At 36.1% G+C, this 16,405-nt stretch overlaps 1 protein-coding gene across 1 annotated transcript in view; it reads left to right on the top strand.

Moving 5' to 3' along the window:
- The first annotated feature begins 503 nt into the window (after window positions 1-503).
- The window catches only part of ARHGAP15 (Rho GTPase activating protein 15), a 677,082-nt gene continuing 661,180 nt past the window's right edge, over window positions 504-16,405 (top strand). The window contains exon 1 of the mRNA XM_070476258.1: window positions 504-648. The gene's annotated coding sequence lies outside the window, so the exon portion shown is untranslated. The remainder of the gene's footprint in view (window positions 649-16,405) is intronic.

Raw genomic sequence — 16,405 nt, 5'->3', positions numbered from 1 at the left:
GGCTGTCCAAAGCCTCAAGAACTTAGTAACGGAGCACCTCTGTTTGGGCCCCTCCGTGAGTCACACAGAAGCACCATCTCTGTCAATGCAGGTGGCCTCTTGGCTTCCTAAGCCAATAAACAGAGCCTTCCGAAGGCATACAGACTTGTTCCAGTCCACTGAGGAGAGCAGGCTTTAGGCGTAAAGCCCTTGCTAGAAGGCAGAGAAAGAGGAAGTGTTCCCAGGGCTTAGCAGGCTGCTCCTCCCCCTGCTAAAGTTTTAATTGCACATTTTGCCCCATTAAATCAGAACTGATGAAACCTTTACAACTGTGCGTTGTCTGAAAATTGAAAATCACCTTGGAAAACAACAATATCGTTGACTATAGAAGGCAATTTCTTCAAATCAAGTAATGATGTGATGTGTGTGGTTAACTGTATCTGCGCAGGAAGTGGTTTTATTTAAAAGTTTTTTCTGCTCACTCCACCCCGCCCCTCCACTGCCCCGCCTTTTATTTTTTTCCTGCAGTACTGAAATTAAGCAGCATCCAACCTAGGCCTACTCTTATGACATGTGACTTGACTTGACTGTTTTTCGTTTTTGTTGAAAGATTCATTAGCAGTTAGAAGCTGATAAAAGTTCCAGTAACAAGTCGGCACTGAGAGAAAGGTAAGTGAGTTTTACTTTGTATTTAAACATGCAATTTAAAATTGAAAATATTTGGCAGAGTATCCTGTGCTTCAGTAGCAACATACAAACCTTTCCAACAGAATTGTACCGTTTTCACTTGTGACTGAAACATCAATTTGTTTCCTTTAGTGTAGAGAAGAATATTGTTTTTTAAATTTGCAACAGTTAAATTATAAAGTTTTTAAAAGATATCACACTAAGATTTTATAGGAAAATATTAAAAACAGAGTAAGGTATACTTTTAGTTTCAAAGTGCTTCAAAAACTAACTATGAGAGAAAATGTGAGACTTTGTATCTTTGACTGCTTTATAAAAATGTGCACTCTTCATGATCTAGATAATAAAAAGGCATTTTGTAAAAATAACATCTGAATCGCATGCATGCAGCGTGAAAGATAACTACTGTATTGTATTAAAGTTAGCTGAGAAACCCTTGAAAAGGTGTAGTTTATTCAATCTGTAGTCTATTAAATGGCTATTAAAAAACAGGAAGCTTCCAAAATGCAAAAGAAAGTTCTCTAACATGACATTTGATTTTTCTCCTGTAAATTTTATTTAAGATACAGGGTGAAATGAGGGCAAGTTTCTATTTCATAAGTAAAATGCTACATTTAAAAAAGAAGTCACAGATGACTTCACAGAGGATTACATCTGGGAAAGAGGCAAATTAGAAATATCCTTCTGTTATTTAGGTAATTATATAATTTTCTTTCTTTGAGATTTCCAAAACAATAACCTTAGAAATTAAAATAATTTGTTAATCATAAACTGAGAAGAACTTTTCTTTTATAGTGACTTCTTGATTTTACAGAATGTCTTTGTGTGCTGTAACATGTAACATGTATGAGAATTATAAAAGTATTGCTAATCTCAGAGACAAATACCTAAAATAAATCTGAATGTAGATTTTTGAAGGAATTTTAATAAAAGCTCCAGATATGATACGCTCTTCCATAATATCATTTTTATTGTGCTGTTGGATGGGGGACATGATGTCCCCACAAACTATCTTTTTATGTTATTAAAAAATGGTTACAGGATTGATAAGTGACAACAATTTTCTTTTCTTTTATTGTTTGCTATTGAAAGGCTCACATAAATGATTTTCAGTGTGGTCAATTTGGTAGGAAATTATTAGTTACACTAGTACACTCCATTTTAAGACCTCTTCAATTGTCAATACTGAAGCTAGCTACTTGTTGACTATTAAAATGATCTTGGAAAAAAGAGATTAGGACTTGATGTTCAATACTTTTTTTTATTGTTAGAGTATAAGAGAATCCTGCTAATATTTATTTGCTTTGATATTCTGATGAGCTTTTCAATTTACTGCATTTCCTCACAATGGAAAGTCTTATTTAAATTTGTCTTCAATATTATGGTTCTGAAACTCTACATTTATAGAAGCTTTATAATTCAGATAGTTTTGGTTGATATGTTATTACTTTATTTCATTTTACTATAAAAGAGCATCACATGAATAAACATATGTAGTACTTACACATTAGCAAGAATGAATATCTACATAAGCATTTGGTACTGAAAAGTCCACTACAGTTTTTTAAAAACCAAATTCTTTTTTAAATGATTGTTTCTTGCAGAAACTATTAAATTAAAATGCAAATATTTTTTGGATTACGTGTAAAATTAAGAATTAATTAAACATACTTATTATGAAATTATAAAGAGCACCAAGTAGAGATGATACATGTAAACTAAGAGGCTCTCACAGTGTAGAAACCAGTTGTGTGTTATCTCTGGAATGTACAGATGAAATCTTAAGAGAAATTACAAATGAGTTACTATAGGTTATTATAACTTTATGCATTTTAAGTAAATAAGAAAAAATTCTGGTGAAATAAAAACAAAGCAGAGGTTCTCATCTGGAAAGTCATTTTTTAAAGAAAAATATGCTCTTTCACTTGGGGCCAGGATTCAGCAAAATTCTGAAAGGAGACAGCCTCACCCTCCCCTTGATATTCCTTCTCTTATTCTTTTTAAAAGCTCTACTCTAGAGTGGCCTACTCTGTCCCTAACCTAAGGTCAACCATCCTTGGTACCTAAAGAAACAGACTGTACTTTTTATTTTTTTTCCCTCCATCACACTCCCACTGTTGTTAAAAAAATGTACTCATCCTATTTTCCAGGAGTTAGGACATCAGATGAAAAGAATCCATGCTCACAAGAGAAGACTCCAGAGCTTTGTTTCTTGTAACTTGTAATTCAGGACTCCCCTCCCTCTCAGTAGAATTTTAATAAGTTCTCTCAGCAGACAAGATCCAAGGGAACAGCTAAATGTTGAGGACTCGGTCTCAAGTGAGGAGACTAATGCCATGACAAATAGTTTGGGGGAAACATCTGGGGGGATAAAGAGTGTTTTGTTAACCATTCATCCTGTCTCTGGCAATTAAACTCAGAATATCCAGAGAATGTTTTACATGAAGGGTCCATCACAGAGATATGCCCATTTCGTTAAGATATACCTAAAGAAATATATATGTTTCCTGCAGTGGATGAAAATTAATTGTACTATATTTTCAGGGTATTTTGCTATTCTCATACAATTAGAAACTAACCTAATCCAATGTTTTACATATGTATTTTAAATATCATTTAATACCCTGAGCACTTTGGGTACCGTATTTTTTGTACTGCAAGATAATGTTATCTAACTAAACTATAAAATGTACTTATAATTATTCTAAATTTCAGCTTATAGTAGATAAAATGCCTTTGTTTGCAAATGATAGAAAATAAGCTAAAATTACCCTAGGGAATAGAGGTAGGCACTGATTTGTATAACTGAAAATCCAGAGAGAAAAATCAGGCTGGACCCAGCTGCTCACACAGGATTACCAAGATCATTTTATTCATTCCTTGGCTCTTGTTCTTGCTTGTCTATAAGCACTCTCTGGCAGAAGCTCACACTAAGTTGACCAAGAGGCTTCAGGTTTACATCTCACTCTTTCAGAAAACTTTCTACAAAAGAATGTCTTTTCTCCAACACCACAGCAAAGATACCTCAGATTAAGATCTGACTGAATAAGAGCGGGTCACGTGACCATGCTGAGCCGCTCACTGCTTTTGAGACTTAGATACCCTGAGTGACCAGGCCTGGGTAACTGGCTCGCTCTTGCATTGATGAGCCACCTTCCCCTGAAACACATGGAGTCTCAGCTGAAAAGAGGGGGCTCCACACTGAGGAACTAAAATTCTTTCCTCGGAAGAAAGGGAACTTCATATCTTAGAGGTGAAAGCCATAGAAAACCATTACACAGCCACATAGGGTAACATTTAAAAGCATTACTTGGGGTTTCCCTGCTGGTCCAATGGCTAAGACTCTTGGCTCCCAATGCAGCGGCCTCAGATTAGATCCCTAGTAAGGGAAATCGATCCTGCATGCTGCAACCAAGACCTGGCACAGCCCAGTAAATAAATATTTAAATAAGAACAAAAGTGCTACTTACTTAAACTTTCTAAGCTCTGTAGTCAGACAGAAACAATATCAGTTTAAGAGTAGGTCTAAATGAAGCAAATGTTTTAATTAAACTGAATTTTAAAATACTTTTCGACAGTCATTCCATGTATGTGCTTCCCAGGTGGCTCAGTGGAAATGAATCGCCTGCAATGCAGGAGAGGTGGGTTCGATCCCTGGGTGGGAAAGATCCTCTGGAAGGAAGCAATGGCAACCTACTCTAGTAGTAGAGCTTGAAAAATCCCAAGGACAAAGGAGCCTGGTGGGCCACAGTCCATGAGGTCCCAGAGTGAGACATAACTGAGCCACTGAGTACACACACACTCCTTGTATAAACCCTTGCCCCTCGATACTTATCTTCTAAAAGCTTATAATATAGTGTTGTTGTTTACTTGCTAAGTCGCCCCACTCTTGGGAACCCCAGTGAATGTAGCCCACCAAGCTCCTCTGATCATGGAATTTCCCAGGCAAGAATACTGGAGTGGGTAGGCATTTCCTTCTTCACAAAATCTAGTAAAATCATTATATTAATAATTATAATGGCAACAAAATTTATCAAGTACCATAAAAAGACATAAGAAATGTTCTATTAGGATTCAGAACTTCATCGAACATTTCTGTCTTCCTGTTATACACCAGGCAATAAACTAGCGAATTTTGCAGATGTATCATTTGCCATATTCAGTCAGAGAAATTAGGACAAAATTTTTGAATAAATATGTGTACAGTAGTTGCCCCTTCTCCACAGTTTTGCTTTCCACAGTGTCCACAGTCAACCACAGTCCAAAACTACTGAAGACAAACTTCCAGAAATAATTCATACGTTTGAAACTGCAAACCTTTCTGAAGTAGCTTGACGAAGTCTCTCCCTGTCCTGCTCCTGAGAATCCGTCCGGAGTCGAGCGTTTCCGCTCTAACTCACTCCGCAGCCATCTTGCTTATCAGATCCATACTCTCCTGGGTTTGAAGTCTCGCGTTTGTTTTGGAGTCCCGCTTATTTCTCTTAATACTGGCCCCAAAGCGCGAGGGTAGTGCTGCTGGCCTGGTTGTTTGCACATGCCAATGATAAGCCCTACGTGTTTGCCCTAAGTGAAAGGGTGCGAGAGGAAAAAAAAGAAAAAATGTCGAGGCTGCTAAGATTTACGGTAGGGACGAACCTGAATCTTCTATTCATGAAATTGTGAAGAAGGGAAATAAAATCCTGTGTGTTTTGTGTTGCACCTCAAACTGCAATAGTTATGACCACAGTGCATGGTAAGTGCTTAATTAAGATGAAAAAGACATTGAATTTGTACAATAAAATAATTCATGTGTGTGAGAGACCACTGTTCACGTAACTTTACAGTATAATTATTCTATTTTATTAGTAGTTGTTAATCTTTTCCTGGGACTAATTAAATAATTAAACTCTACCATAGGTTTGTATACTAAGAAAAAACATTGTCTATATAGGATTTGGTACCGCTGGCAGTTTTGGGTCGGAGAAGGCAATAGCACCCCACTCCAGTACTCTTGCCTGGAATATCCCATGGATGGAGGAGCCTGGTAGGCTGCGGTCCATGGGGTCGCTAAGAGTTGGACACGACTGACTTCACTTTCACTTTTCACTTTCCTGCATTGGAGAAGGAAATGGCAGCCCACTCCAGTGTTCTTGCCTGGAGAATCCCAGAGACGGGGGAGCCTGGCGGGCTGCCGTCTATGGGGTCGCACAGAGTCGGACACGACTGAAGCGACTTCGCAGCAGCAGCAGTTTTGGGTAGCCGTTGTGGCTCTTGGAATGTATTCCCATGGATAAGGGGGTGCTACTGTTGTAGTTTCCAGAGAAAGTTAGAACTGGGGAGATGAGAAACATTCTAAGGGACAGGAAAGAAATGTGTCAAAGGATGAAAACATGGAATAACAGAATTTCCAAAGCAGAGTGAGCTGTCTCCTGCTGTTAGCAACAAGTATACTAGTGAGAGGTTGGGGCAGATGGTTTGAAATTCTAATAGAGTGAACCTGCTGATCAGATCATGACTCTTTAGCATAGGTAACTACAAGGTTGTTGAGCAGGGAAAATTCCTAATTGGATGGCCATAATTGCATCTAGGTGGGCTATGTATCTTCAGAATTTGTTTACTTCTTCCATAGGCCTTACTGTTGATGATATACTCTTTAGGGTGGTTTAGAGAAATGCTTGTCTTCTATGAAGAGAGGTTCTAATATAGGCTATGCTTATAATGTTTTGTTTTTTCTTTTATATTGCGGTAATTTGATTGGTTGTTTTTAATTTTGAGAATAAGTGACACAGTGAAATGGTTTGAAAACAGAACCTAAATATAAACATTTTAGTGAAAATCTTTCTTATTTTCCTGCTTCTGTATACCTCTGTTTTTTCCCACGTTACCCCAGCAAGTAACCACTTTTCATAGTTTTTTAAAAATCCTTTTATAGTTTTTTTTTAATGCAGAAGCATATATGTATATACATACATGTATGTGTGTAAATATCTTTATTACATTAAAGGTAGTATGCTGTATTTATCGCTTCTCTTTTTTCTTTCCGTAGTATCTTGGAGCTGTTTTAATTATAAAGATAATAAACTGTCTAATTCTCTCTCTCTTGTATTCCACTGTGTGGATATATTATACTTAATCTAACCAGTCTCTTTCTTAAGAGAGTCATGAATGTTTTAAATTTTTTTTGCTGCTGCAAAGAGTGTTTTAATATAATTGCGTACATATGAAAATATACCTATGAAATGAATTCCCAGAAATACTGTGTTTTTATAACCCAAGAGATAAAATGATATTGATAGCTATTGCCAAACTGTCCTTCATGTTAGTTGTAAGTTTTTGAACTTCCATCAGCACTTATTGAGAGTGCTGGTGGAGGCTTCATAGCTTTTCTATCAGATTGTGTTACCAAATATTTCAGGTTTTTTCCAGTCTGCAGAAAACCATGTCCTTATATAGTTTTATGTAGCATTTCTGTTATTATGATTGAGGTAAGCTTGTTTTTTAAAAGGTTAAAGGTCTTTTTTTTGCTTTTGTTTCTGTTTACTAAACAGAGTGTATCCTTTCTCAACTGTATAATTAAGGACCAAAATCTTAGTTAAGTTCAAGGCTAGAATGAGATATTAAAGGAAGTAGGGAATTGAGGATAGTATATATAAAATATTCTTCTTATAAAGCTTGAAATAGGCAATAGCTAAAATGAGGATGAAATATGAGTGTTTAAGTGAAGGGGAAGAGAAAAGAAATGAAAATAAAGAAAGATATATATATATATGTATATATATATCCAGACATCCAACAAGATCTCAGAGGATACAGTACAGATTGGTGTAATCACTAGCTCAAATAGATAAGTTAACCTGAAACAGAAGGGAAAGCACTTTAATGAGTGTGTATGTAGATGAATTGGATGTAGAGAAGATGAAGTGAGGAGAGGAAGTTGAAGGAACACTTTCTCCATTGATTCTGTCTTCATTGAAGTTGTAGGAAAGCACATTTGATGAGAGGAAGTATTTAGAGGATGCCAAAGAATAGGCAGACTATCTTATTTTTAAAAAATCAGCCTTGTCAAAAACATACAACTGTGAATTTTAAAATTGATTCTTCTCTTTTGATGGGCATCAGCCCAATTCAATTCCATATATAATTCTGAGCTCCAAGTACAGTGTATTATGCTAGGAATTATTGGGGATACAAAGAGTGTGCTATCTAGCCAGTGAAAACTTCTAGGTAGCTTAGTGTATAAACATAAGAATTTAAATATAAATTCATAATTTAAAGTCAATGCCTTAGAAATATTACAGAACATGCCGTTGTCACAGTCTCTGTGGTTGTGCTATGCTGTTCTCAAATGCTCAGTCGTGTCCGCCTCTTTGTGACTCCATGTACCATAGCCTACCAGGCTCCTCTATCCATGGATTCTTCAGAATAAGGGTACTGGAGTGAAGTGCTATTTCCTCCTCCAGGGTATCTTTGCAACCCAGGGATCCACCTGCTTCAATTAAGTCTCCTGTGTTAGCCAGTTGATTCCTTACCATGAGCACCACCTGGGAAGCCCAAAGTTTCATTTTACTAAACTCAGTGGCTATTTATATCTTCATGTTATTCACATATGAGTTGCATTTGATGCAACTGAACATTCCTTCTCTCTTGAAATTCTCTCCTCATTTAAATTCTATGATATTTCTTTCTCCCAGTTTTTCTCCAAACTATGTGGATGCTCCTTTTCTGTCTCTTTGCTAGCTGTTCCCTGTTACCCAACCCTCTAAATTTTAAAATGTCCTGCACTTAATCTTCATATTTCTACTTTTTAGGTCCTAGCTATTGTCTTCTTAGTTTATTTCTATGCAATATTATATATTGCCATGGTTTTAAATACTATCTATGTTCTAATTAGCTCTCAAGACCAAGCCTTTTGTTTTTTAGCACTAAAGCTGTAAATGCTATTGCCTACCTATCATCTCCACTCGAATGTTTTAAGAGACAACAAAATGAGTATGTTCAAAAACTAAGCTCCTAATTACTCCCCATCTGCCCCCAACCCAACCTGCCTTTTCCTTATTTTCATTTATCTCATTTAATGACACCACCATTCATCTCTCTGTTCAGGATAGTAAATTAAGAACTATCCCCAATTTCATTCCTTCTCTGATACTCCCTATCCAAAACCAACATCCAGTTAATCAGCAATAAGCAGAACCTGCAAAATATTGATTCACCTCCCATAATCCTGTTTACTTTTCTCAGTGATGGCTCTTAAAAAGGTATATATATATATACATATATATATATTCAGACTATTGGGTCTTTTTATTTTTTGTTTGTATACTGAATATTCCTCAAAATACCTGCTAAATGTATACACTACAAAATGTGGCATTTAGATGACATCACAATTTTAAATAGAACCACACTTACTAATTCACTTCCTAGCTTCAAGTTAGAGATAAATCATGTGAAATATATGGAGCAATGTTAATTTGAACATTGTGAATGAACTTGAAAAGGTTGAAGAAATAGCAGCTTGTAGAATGTTCCTGTCAGGTTTTCTGACCCTATAATGGTTTTGTTTGTTTTTGTTACATCATTAGGTATCATTTAAATAATTTATCATGTAATTTATCATTAAATGCTAAATGTAATTTAGCATTTTCTTGCCCATCTGAGGGCAAAAAATCTGTCTTGAAAACATTGGTGAAGAAAAAGATACAGAATAAAAGAAATGTATTAAATACACTTTTAATATGTTTTATGTACAATATTTTTCAAATTGTTGTTACTATTTACATAAACCCATTTTTAAAATCTATTCATGCATTTTTATATTTATAAATGTTGGTTGGATATCTTGCTTTTATTTAACTGGTTTTCTCTTAGGAAGAATGAATTAAACTTTAAGCAAGAGGTAAATGTATATCAAGATATCCCAAATTTAATCACTTCTTAGCACCTCCACTGCTGTAGAGTTCTCCTGACTCATTTCCCTGATTCTACATTTCATGATAATCATTTTCTGAAAAGTAGCCAGAGTAACTTTCTTAAGACTTAAATCATACAACTCTCCAACTAAAACATTCCAAATGATTTTCTATTGTACTTTAATTCAGTCTTTTTCCATGATTTTTAAGACTCTCTGCCTAATTACTCTGCCTTTGTTTGCTTAAATGGCATTTTGGACATGAGGAATCATTATTACATGTGAAGTTGTTTAGTGGCTTTACACAGAACTGAATGGTCTATGAAAATGTTGACTTTGTCTGCCTCTTTACTACTGAATACTGAGAACCGGGAAGAGTGGTAGGCATATAATAAACACTCGATAAATGTTTGATTAATGAAAGAATAAATAATATAAAAGCTGAATTTGGGCTGTAGAGTCAGGGAAGGTTTTCTGGAGATTTGTGACTCCTCTTGGGTCTCACAAATAAGATAAACTTAGGGGGAAGGAAGCTAGAAACATATTTCAAACAATGACACTTTATGGATTCATTTTGAGTAGCATGGCAGTGCTGAAGGTGGGCTCGGAACATTGGATCCATTATATATTGTGGCGCTTTTCTGAAACTCCAAAACAAATAACCCTCCATCTGAGCACATACTGAATAAACTGATAAAAAACACCAACTACCTCTAAGCATTTAAATTTTAAGCTGTTTCTCTAAAACCATGGTGTTACATTGAATAATTTTACTTATTTTAGATTCATTTCCTAAACAATTAGAGAACTTTTTGTTCTAGTCTCTGCTGATATAATGACAGGCTTGGAGTCATAACGAGATTTCTTTTTAAAATAGCTGTAAAAGGTAGAATGCTCAGGAAGTTGAGTGCTGTGTCAAGGGAATTTTTTTTTTTAATTAATCTTTCTGCTTCAGTTAAGTTTATATTAGAACTTTAAGGGCTAGAAACTGAGCAATGAGGCCCATATTAATCTTTTTCGCCTTTCTGCTTCATGCACTGGGAAATCAAGTAGTCTTAGCCTCTACTCATACCTGATGGTTCTCCTCAAGGAAGTAGAAAGTAGGAGGAAAAAAATGAATGTTGATTTATCCCAGTGGTGTCTCCAACACTGTGGTAGGTACCATGATGTTAGGTTAAACAAACAATATTCCTTTCTTGTCTGGATACTTGCAGTATTGTGAGGCACTCATTAATATAAATGATTATTAGAATGGGATTATTAATAATAATCATTAGTGTTATGATTTATTCACTGTGTATTATGTATCAGGTGTTTTGAACACTTAATAGCATTTGAATCCTACCAAAATCATGTAAGGGAGCTAGTATTCCCATTTTAAAGATAAGAAAGCTTAGGTTAAGTGGTTAAGTGACCAAATTTATAGTGCTATTTGGTAGGCTGAGTCATGATTTGTATGAAGATCCACATGATATAAAATTCTTGTTATTTTCCACTATTTCATGCTATAATTTCCAAGCCTGTTAGGTGTCAGCAGTTAAGCCATACTGAACCTCATTCAGGAGGCCCTATACTCTGAAACAGTTTAGAAGGATTCTGCTCTGTTTCATATCTAAAACTGTTCCATCTATAAAAACCTGTCACTTATTCATATCTATACATGCACACATCTACTTTATGTAGAGATGTTATAAAATATGTGAGGAAGAAGACATTTTTTGCCTTAGTTTCCTGTTTCTCTTTTCTTATCTCCCCTGGGCCCTATGTTTCCTTTCAGCCCTTAGATCCCACAAATTCTGTCCTAGAATCATGCTGTCCATTGTGGTAGAAATTAGTCCTAGACTGCTCTTGAACATTCAAAATGACTAATCTAAATTGAGTGTTAAATAAGCACCAGATTTTGAAGACAATAGAAACAAAGAATGTAAAATATCTCCTTAATATTTTTACATTTTTATATGCTAAAATTATAAAATGTCAACATAGTCAATTAAATAAAAAATATTATTTTAACGTGGTCACTTCTTTCATTTTCCTCATATAATGTGGCTACCAGAAAATTTTAAATTGCTCATGTTACTAGTGGATGGCACAGCTTTAGGCCATCTCTTCTCACAAGATTACTTGACACCTCTTATCCATTTTTATGATTTGAATGTAATCAATATGGTCCTTAAATTTTTATGTTTGGCTTTGGTCTCTCTCCCAGTATTGTTCCTGGTTCCGGTTGTCACTTGATACCTCCTCTCTAATGTCCAGTCCAGTCAGCAGTTCAAACTGAGTATATGCCTCATGTGAAAACCATAATCTCCCTGCAGAATCTCCATTCTCTTTCCAACTTAAGAAGATATCTTTGTTCTTCAAATCACCTAAAGAAGTAACCTTGGGGTCTCCACGGACTCCTTTCCGTACATCCAATCAATTACCATTGGCGTTCATTTCCTTCTCTCTGTGTTCACTTATTGTCCTAGTTACTCATTTGGTTATCCTTTAAGTCTTGTCCAGACTATGGCAAAAGGGTCTTACTTTCGTATTCCTATTTCTCTTACATCATTTGGCCTATGTAAAGTTTATTTTATGTCTTTATGGTGATGGTTGGCTTCAAGTTAATTAATACAAGTAAGAATGTCTATTGTCTATTTATAGTCTATTTAGGGTTTTAAAAGTGACTTTGAATAATTATTTTATGTAGTTATTCTAGCAAGCTAGTGGAAAAAGCAGAAGATTTAATAGAAGACAAGGAAACTTGGAGAAATAGAATTGTTTGAGGACAGGCTGAGGACATATTTCTCCCAAGTTCTGGTCCAGAACATTTTCATTTCTTATGGAGATAGTAAAGATTATATATATATATGTGTGTGTATTATATATATACATGTATATGTATATATATTTTTTAAATGGAATATATTGCTTCATAATTTGTGCTAGCTTCTGCTATACAGCAAAGTGAGTCAGTTATACGTATACATATATCCACTCTTTTCTTAGGTTTCCTTCCCGTTGTGGTCATCACAGGTCACTGAGTAGAGTTCCCAGGGCTAAACAATGGGTTCTCATTAATTTTTTTTTTTCACATAGTAGTGTACAAATTTCAATCCCAATCTCCCAATTTGTCACACCACCTCCTTCTCCCTTGGTAAGTTTGTTTGTTCTCTACATCTATAACTCTCTTCTAATGTGCAAATAAGTTCATCTATACCATTTTTCTAGATTCCACATCTGAGAGATCTTGTATGATATTTGTTTCTCTTTTTCTGACTTGCTTCGCTCTGTATGACAGTCCCTAGGTCCATCAATGTCTCTGAAAATGGCATAGTTTTGTTTCCTTTTATGACTATTATAATATTCCAGTGTGTATGTGTGTATATATACATGTGTGTGCCACAAATTCTTTATCCATTTTTCTGTTGATGGAAATTCAGGTTGCTACCACCTCTTGGCTATTGTAAATAGTGCTCCAGTGAACATCAGAGTGCATGTATCCTTTTGAATTGTCTTCCTCCTTATGTTTACCTAGGAGTCGAATTGCTAGGTCATGTGATCATATTTCTGATCATAAAGCCAAATAAATAATATCTGGTCATCATGGCTTGGCTGCTCCCCTCCTCATACTTTTTACCACATAGTAAATTGTAATGTAGGAGCTTCCCTGATAGCTCAGTTGGTAAAGAATCCACCTGCAATGCAGGAGACCCGAGTCCAGTCCCTGGATTGGGAAGATCCCCTGAAAGAGGAATCCCCACTCCAATATTCTGGCCTGGAGAATTCCATGGACAGTATAGTCCATGGTGTTGCAAAGATTCAGACATGACTGAGTGACTTTCACTCACTTCGCTCGCTCGTGGTAGTTCTATTTTTGCTTTTTTAAGGAACTTCTGTATCATTCTCCATAAGTGGCTGTGAAGTGAAAATGAAAGTGTTAATCAATCAGTCGTGTCCAACTCTTCCTGAGCACAGTCTCCTCAGTCCACGGAATTTTCCAGGGAAGAATTCCAGAGTGGGTTAACATTCCCTTCTCCAGGGTATCTTCCTGACCCAGGGATCAAAACCACATCTCCTGCATTACAGGCAGACTCTTTACCATCTGAGCCACAGGGAAGCTCAGTAGTGGCTATACAAATTTACATTTCCACCAACAGTGTAGGAGGGTTCCCTTTCCCCCACACCTTCTCCAGCATTTATTGTTTGTAGATTTTTTTTGATGATGGCCATTCTAACCAATATGAGAGTTAATAAAGATAAAAGAGCATTGCCTGGGAAGTCAGAAAAAATAAAGTTAAATCTTGGGCTCCATCACTTGTTAGATAGTATATATGTTATTTTATACAAGTTACTTAATCTCTCTGAGGCAGAGTTTCCTGATTTATTGTTGTTCTTAAGTTGCTAAGTCATATCTGAATCTTTTATGACCCTATGCACTATATAGCCTGCCAGGTTCCTCTGTCCATGGGATTTCCCAGGCAAAAATACTGGGGTGGGTTGCCATTTCCTTCGCCGGGGGATCTTCTTGACCCAGGGATTGAAAAGACACCTTCTCCATTGACAGGTGGGATTCTTTACTACTGAGCCATCAGGGAAGCCCTGATCTGTAAAACAATGCTTTTTCTCACAAGATTTAGAAAAATAATAATGTACATAAGGAACTTTGCCTCGTTTGTGTCATAAAATACTGTTTTAGAAAGATTAAATGTAATGTGAATAGTACTTGTAGTAAAGCTATTCTATCAGATTGTCTTGAAACACATGATGACCATTTTCCCCTTCTTTATGATATAAAATCATGTCAGGATAATTTTGGTTTATTTCAACTCTAATTAGTCTGACAAGATTATGAAATGCGTCAAAAGCAATTTCTGGCTCTTAGTTTCATTTCCTTTCTATAGCTGTGTGGGGGGAGAAAGAAGGAGGCTTACTCTTTTCTTGTTTATTTACCAATTTTTGGTTGATATGGAAAATTTCCTTCAAGCAGTTCAAGATGTGTCCTAACCAAAAATACCCTTTAGTTTTGAAAAATTAATATTCAGCACACAGAGCAGTTCAAAAAGTGGAAGGCAACTACTGAGTCTTGGACCTAAAATTAAAATGAAGCAAAGACAAACTATAGAAACTAGGAGAGAGCAAAAAAAAAAAAAAAAAGTAGGTTTTTTTTCACTCACTTTTATATTATATCTGATTTTTGCCTTGGATTGTAAAGTATCAATGTAGATTGTTTACAGAGCATGGGGGTCCTAGCAAAATGCTCTTGGGGAAAAATAAGAAAAGATTTTGGAATGCCCAAGGTCTAAGGTGCTGATCTAGTGAACAAAGTCTTTTTCTGTTTTTATTCTGTTTTGTTTTCCCCTTAAGGAAACCTGATGAAGATTTCATGTATGAAGGTAGACTGAATATACCAATCTCAGTCCTAATTCTGAAAGCCCTTGGTATTAGGCCATCCATTAAATGACAGAAGGTGTGGCAGTGGGAAGTGCCTGACAAAATAATTGGGAGAGAAGTGGCCGTGTGGTTGTCCCTGGAGAATTAGCTGCTTTCTGCAGCCCAGAGAGCTTTAGGTTAGAAGTCTGGCTCTAAGAAAGGGGACTAACAGGTTTACCATAGTTGCAGGTTGGGAAATCAGTTTGAGAGGAAAGCCAGAAACTAGTCAGCATGGCAGATGGTAGAGAGTATGTCTTGAGTCATGAATGGAGCCAAGGTGAGATGCAGTGGGTATTCTGACTTTCCCTGACCATGGTGCACTGATCCCAGGTCCATTTGGCAGCTTTTGATGTGGAAAAGTAGGAAAGAAGCATGAAATCCAGTAACACTTGGGACTGAGAATCATGACCATTCTAATATGGTGGCAAACTTGCACTTGTTGCAAATGCTTATTTTAATACTGGCAAAATTAGAGACAAAGAATTTCAGACAGATACCAAACATTCTTGGTCCAGTACAGAGTATCAGCACTGAAAAAAATACAGCATTTGATTTTAAGGTGTCCACAGTCAATTTGGCAAGAGGGACAACTAACTCAAGTAGAGAACAGAGAACAAAAGAAGTCAGGATATGATTATCTGCCAAAATATAATAGAAACAGTGAAGGAGGTCAGAGCAGAGAGGGGGAAAAAGAACTTGCTCAGCAATAGCAAAGAGAACAGCACAATATCCTACTCTTGGTAATTTCAGATAATGTTGAAAAAATTGTACAAATAAATGAAATAATGTTAATCTCCAGTGAATTTCATTCTAAAGTTGAGATACAAATGCAGTCTCTTGGTTTTGTTCTCCATTTTCAATTCTACCAGCTTGGATTTTAAACTAATAAGATATTGAAAATGATACCAGTTCAATAAGCAGCAGAAACTCTGCTCAACCAACAAATCAGAGAAGCAAAACTCCTAGAGGTGATTGACTCCTGGGGTCACAGTCACAGATATCCCCGGATCAGTCAGGTTATCTATGCAAATCAAGGGTGAAGGGAGAGAAAGCCTGATTCAGAGAGAACTTGTTCTGTTTATAAGATGCTGAAGCTACACATCTCCACCTGATAGTTCTCATGCATACCTTAACTAGTTCTTCACATCTCATCATTTTTCAAGAGGAGACACACAAATACAAACTTTTTTTTAGAAAAAGTAAAAATTATCATGTTTCAATTGGAAGCTGATTCAAAATTCTCCAAAACATTGTTCAGGCCCAACAACATATGTCTGTGGGTTGAATTTGGTTGGCAGTCTGCCGGTTTTCCACCTCTTCTTGAATTTATAGCTGCTCCTAAGAAAGCAGGAGCAGGGTGTAATGATTAGAGAGAACTAGAATCCTCCAAGTAACTTCTGTGCACATAATGAATCCTAATAAATGGCTGGAGAC

Source organism: Odocoileus virginianus, chromosome 13 (assembly GCF_023699985.2).
Source record: "Odocoileus virginianus isolate 20LAN1187 ecotype Illinois chromosome 13, Ovbor_1.2, whole genome shotgun sequence".
NCBI lineage: Eukaryota > Metazoa > Chordata > Mammalia > Artiodactyla > Cervidae > Odocoileus > Odocoileus virginianus.
This window is presented reverse-complemented; position numbering and strand designations above follow the sequence as displayed.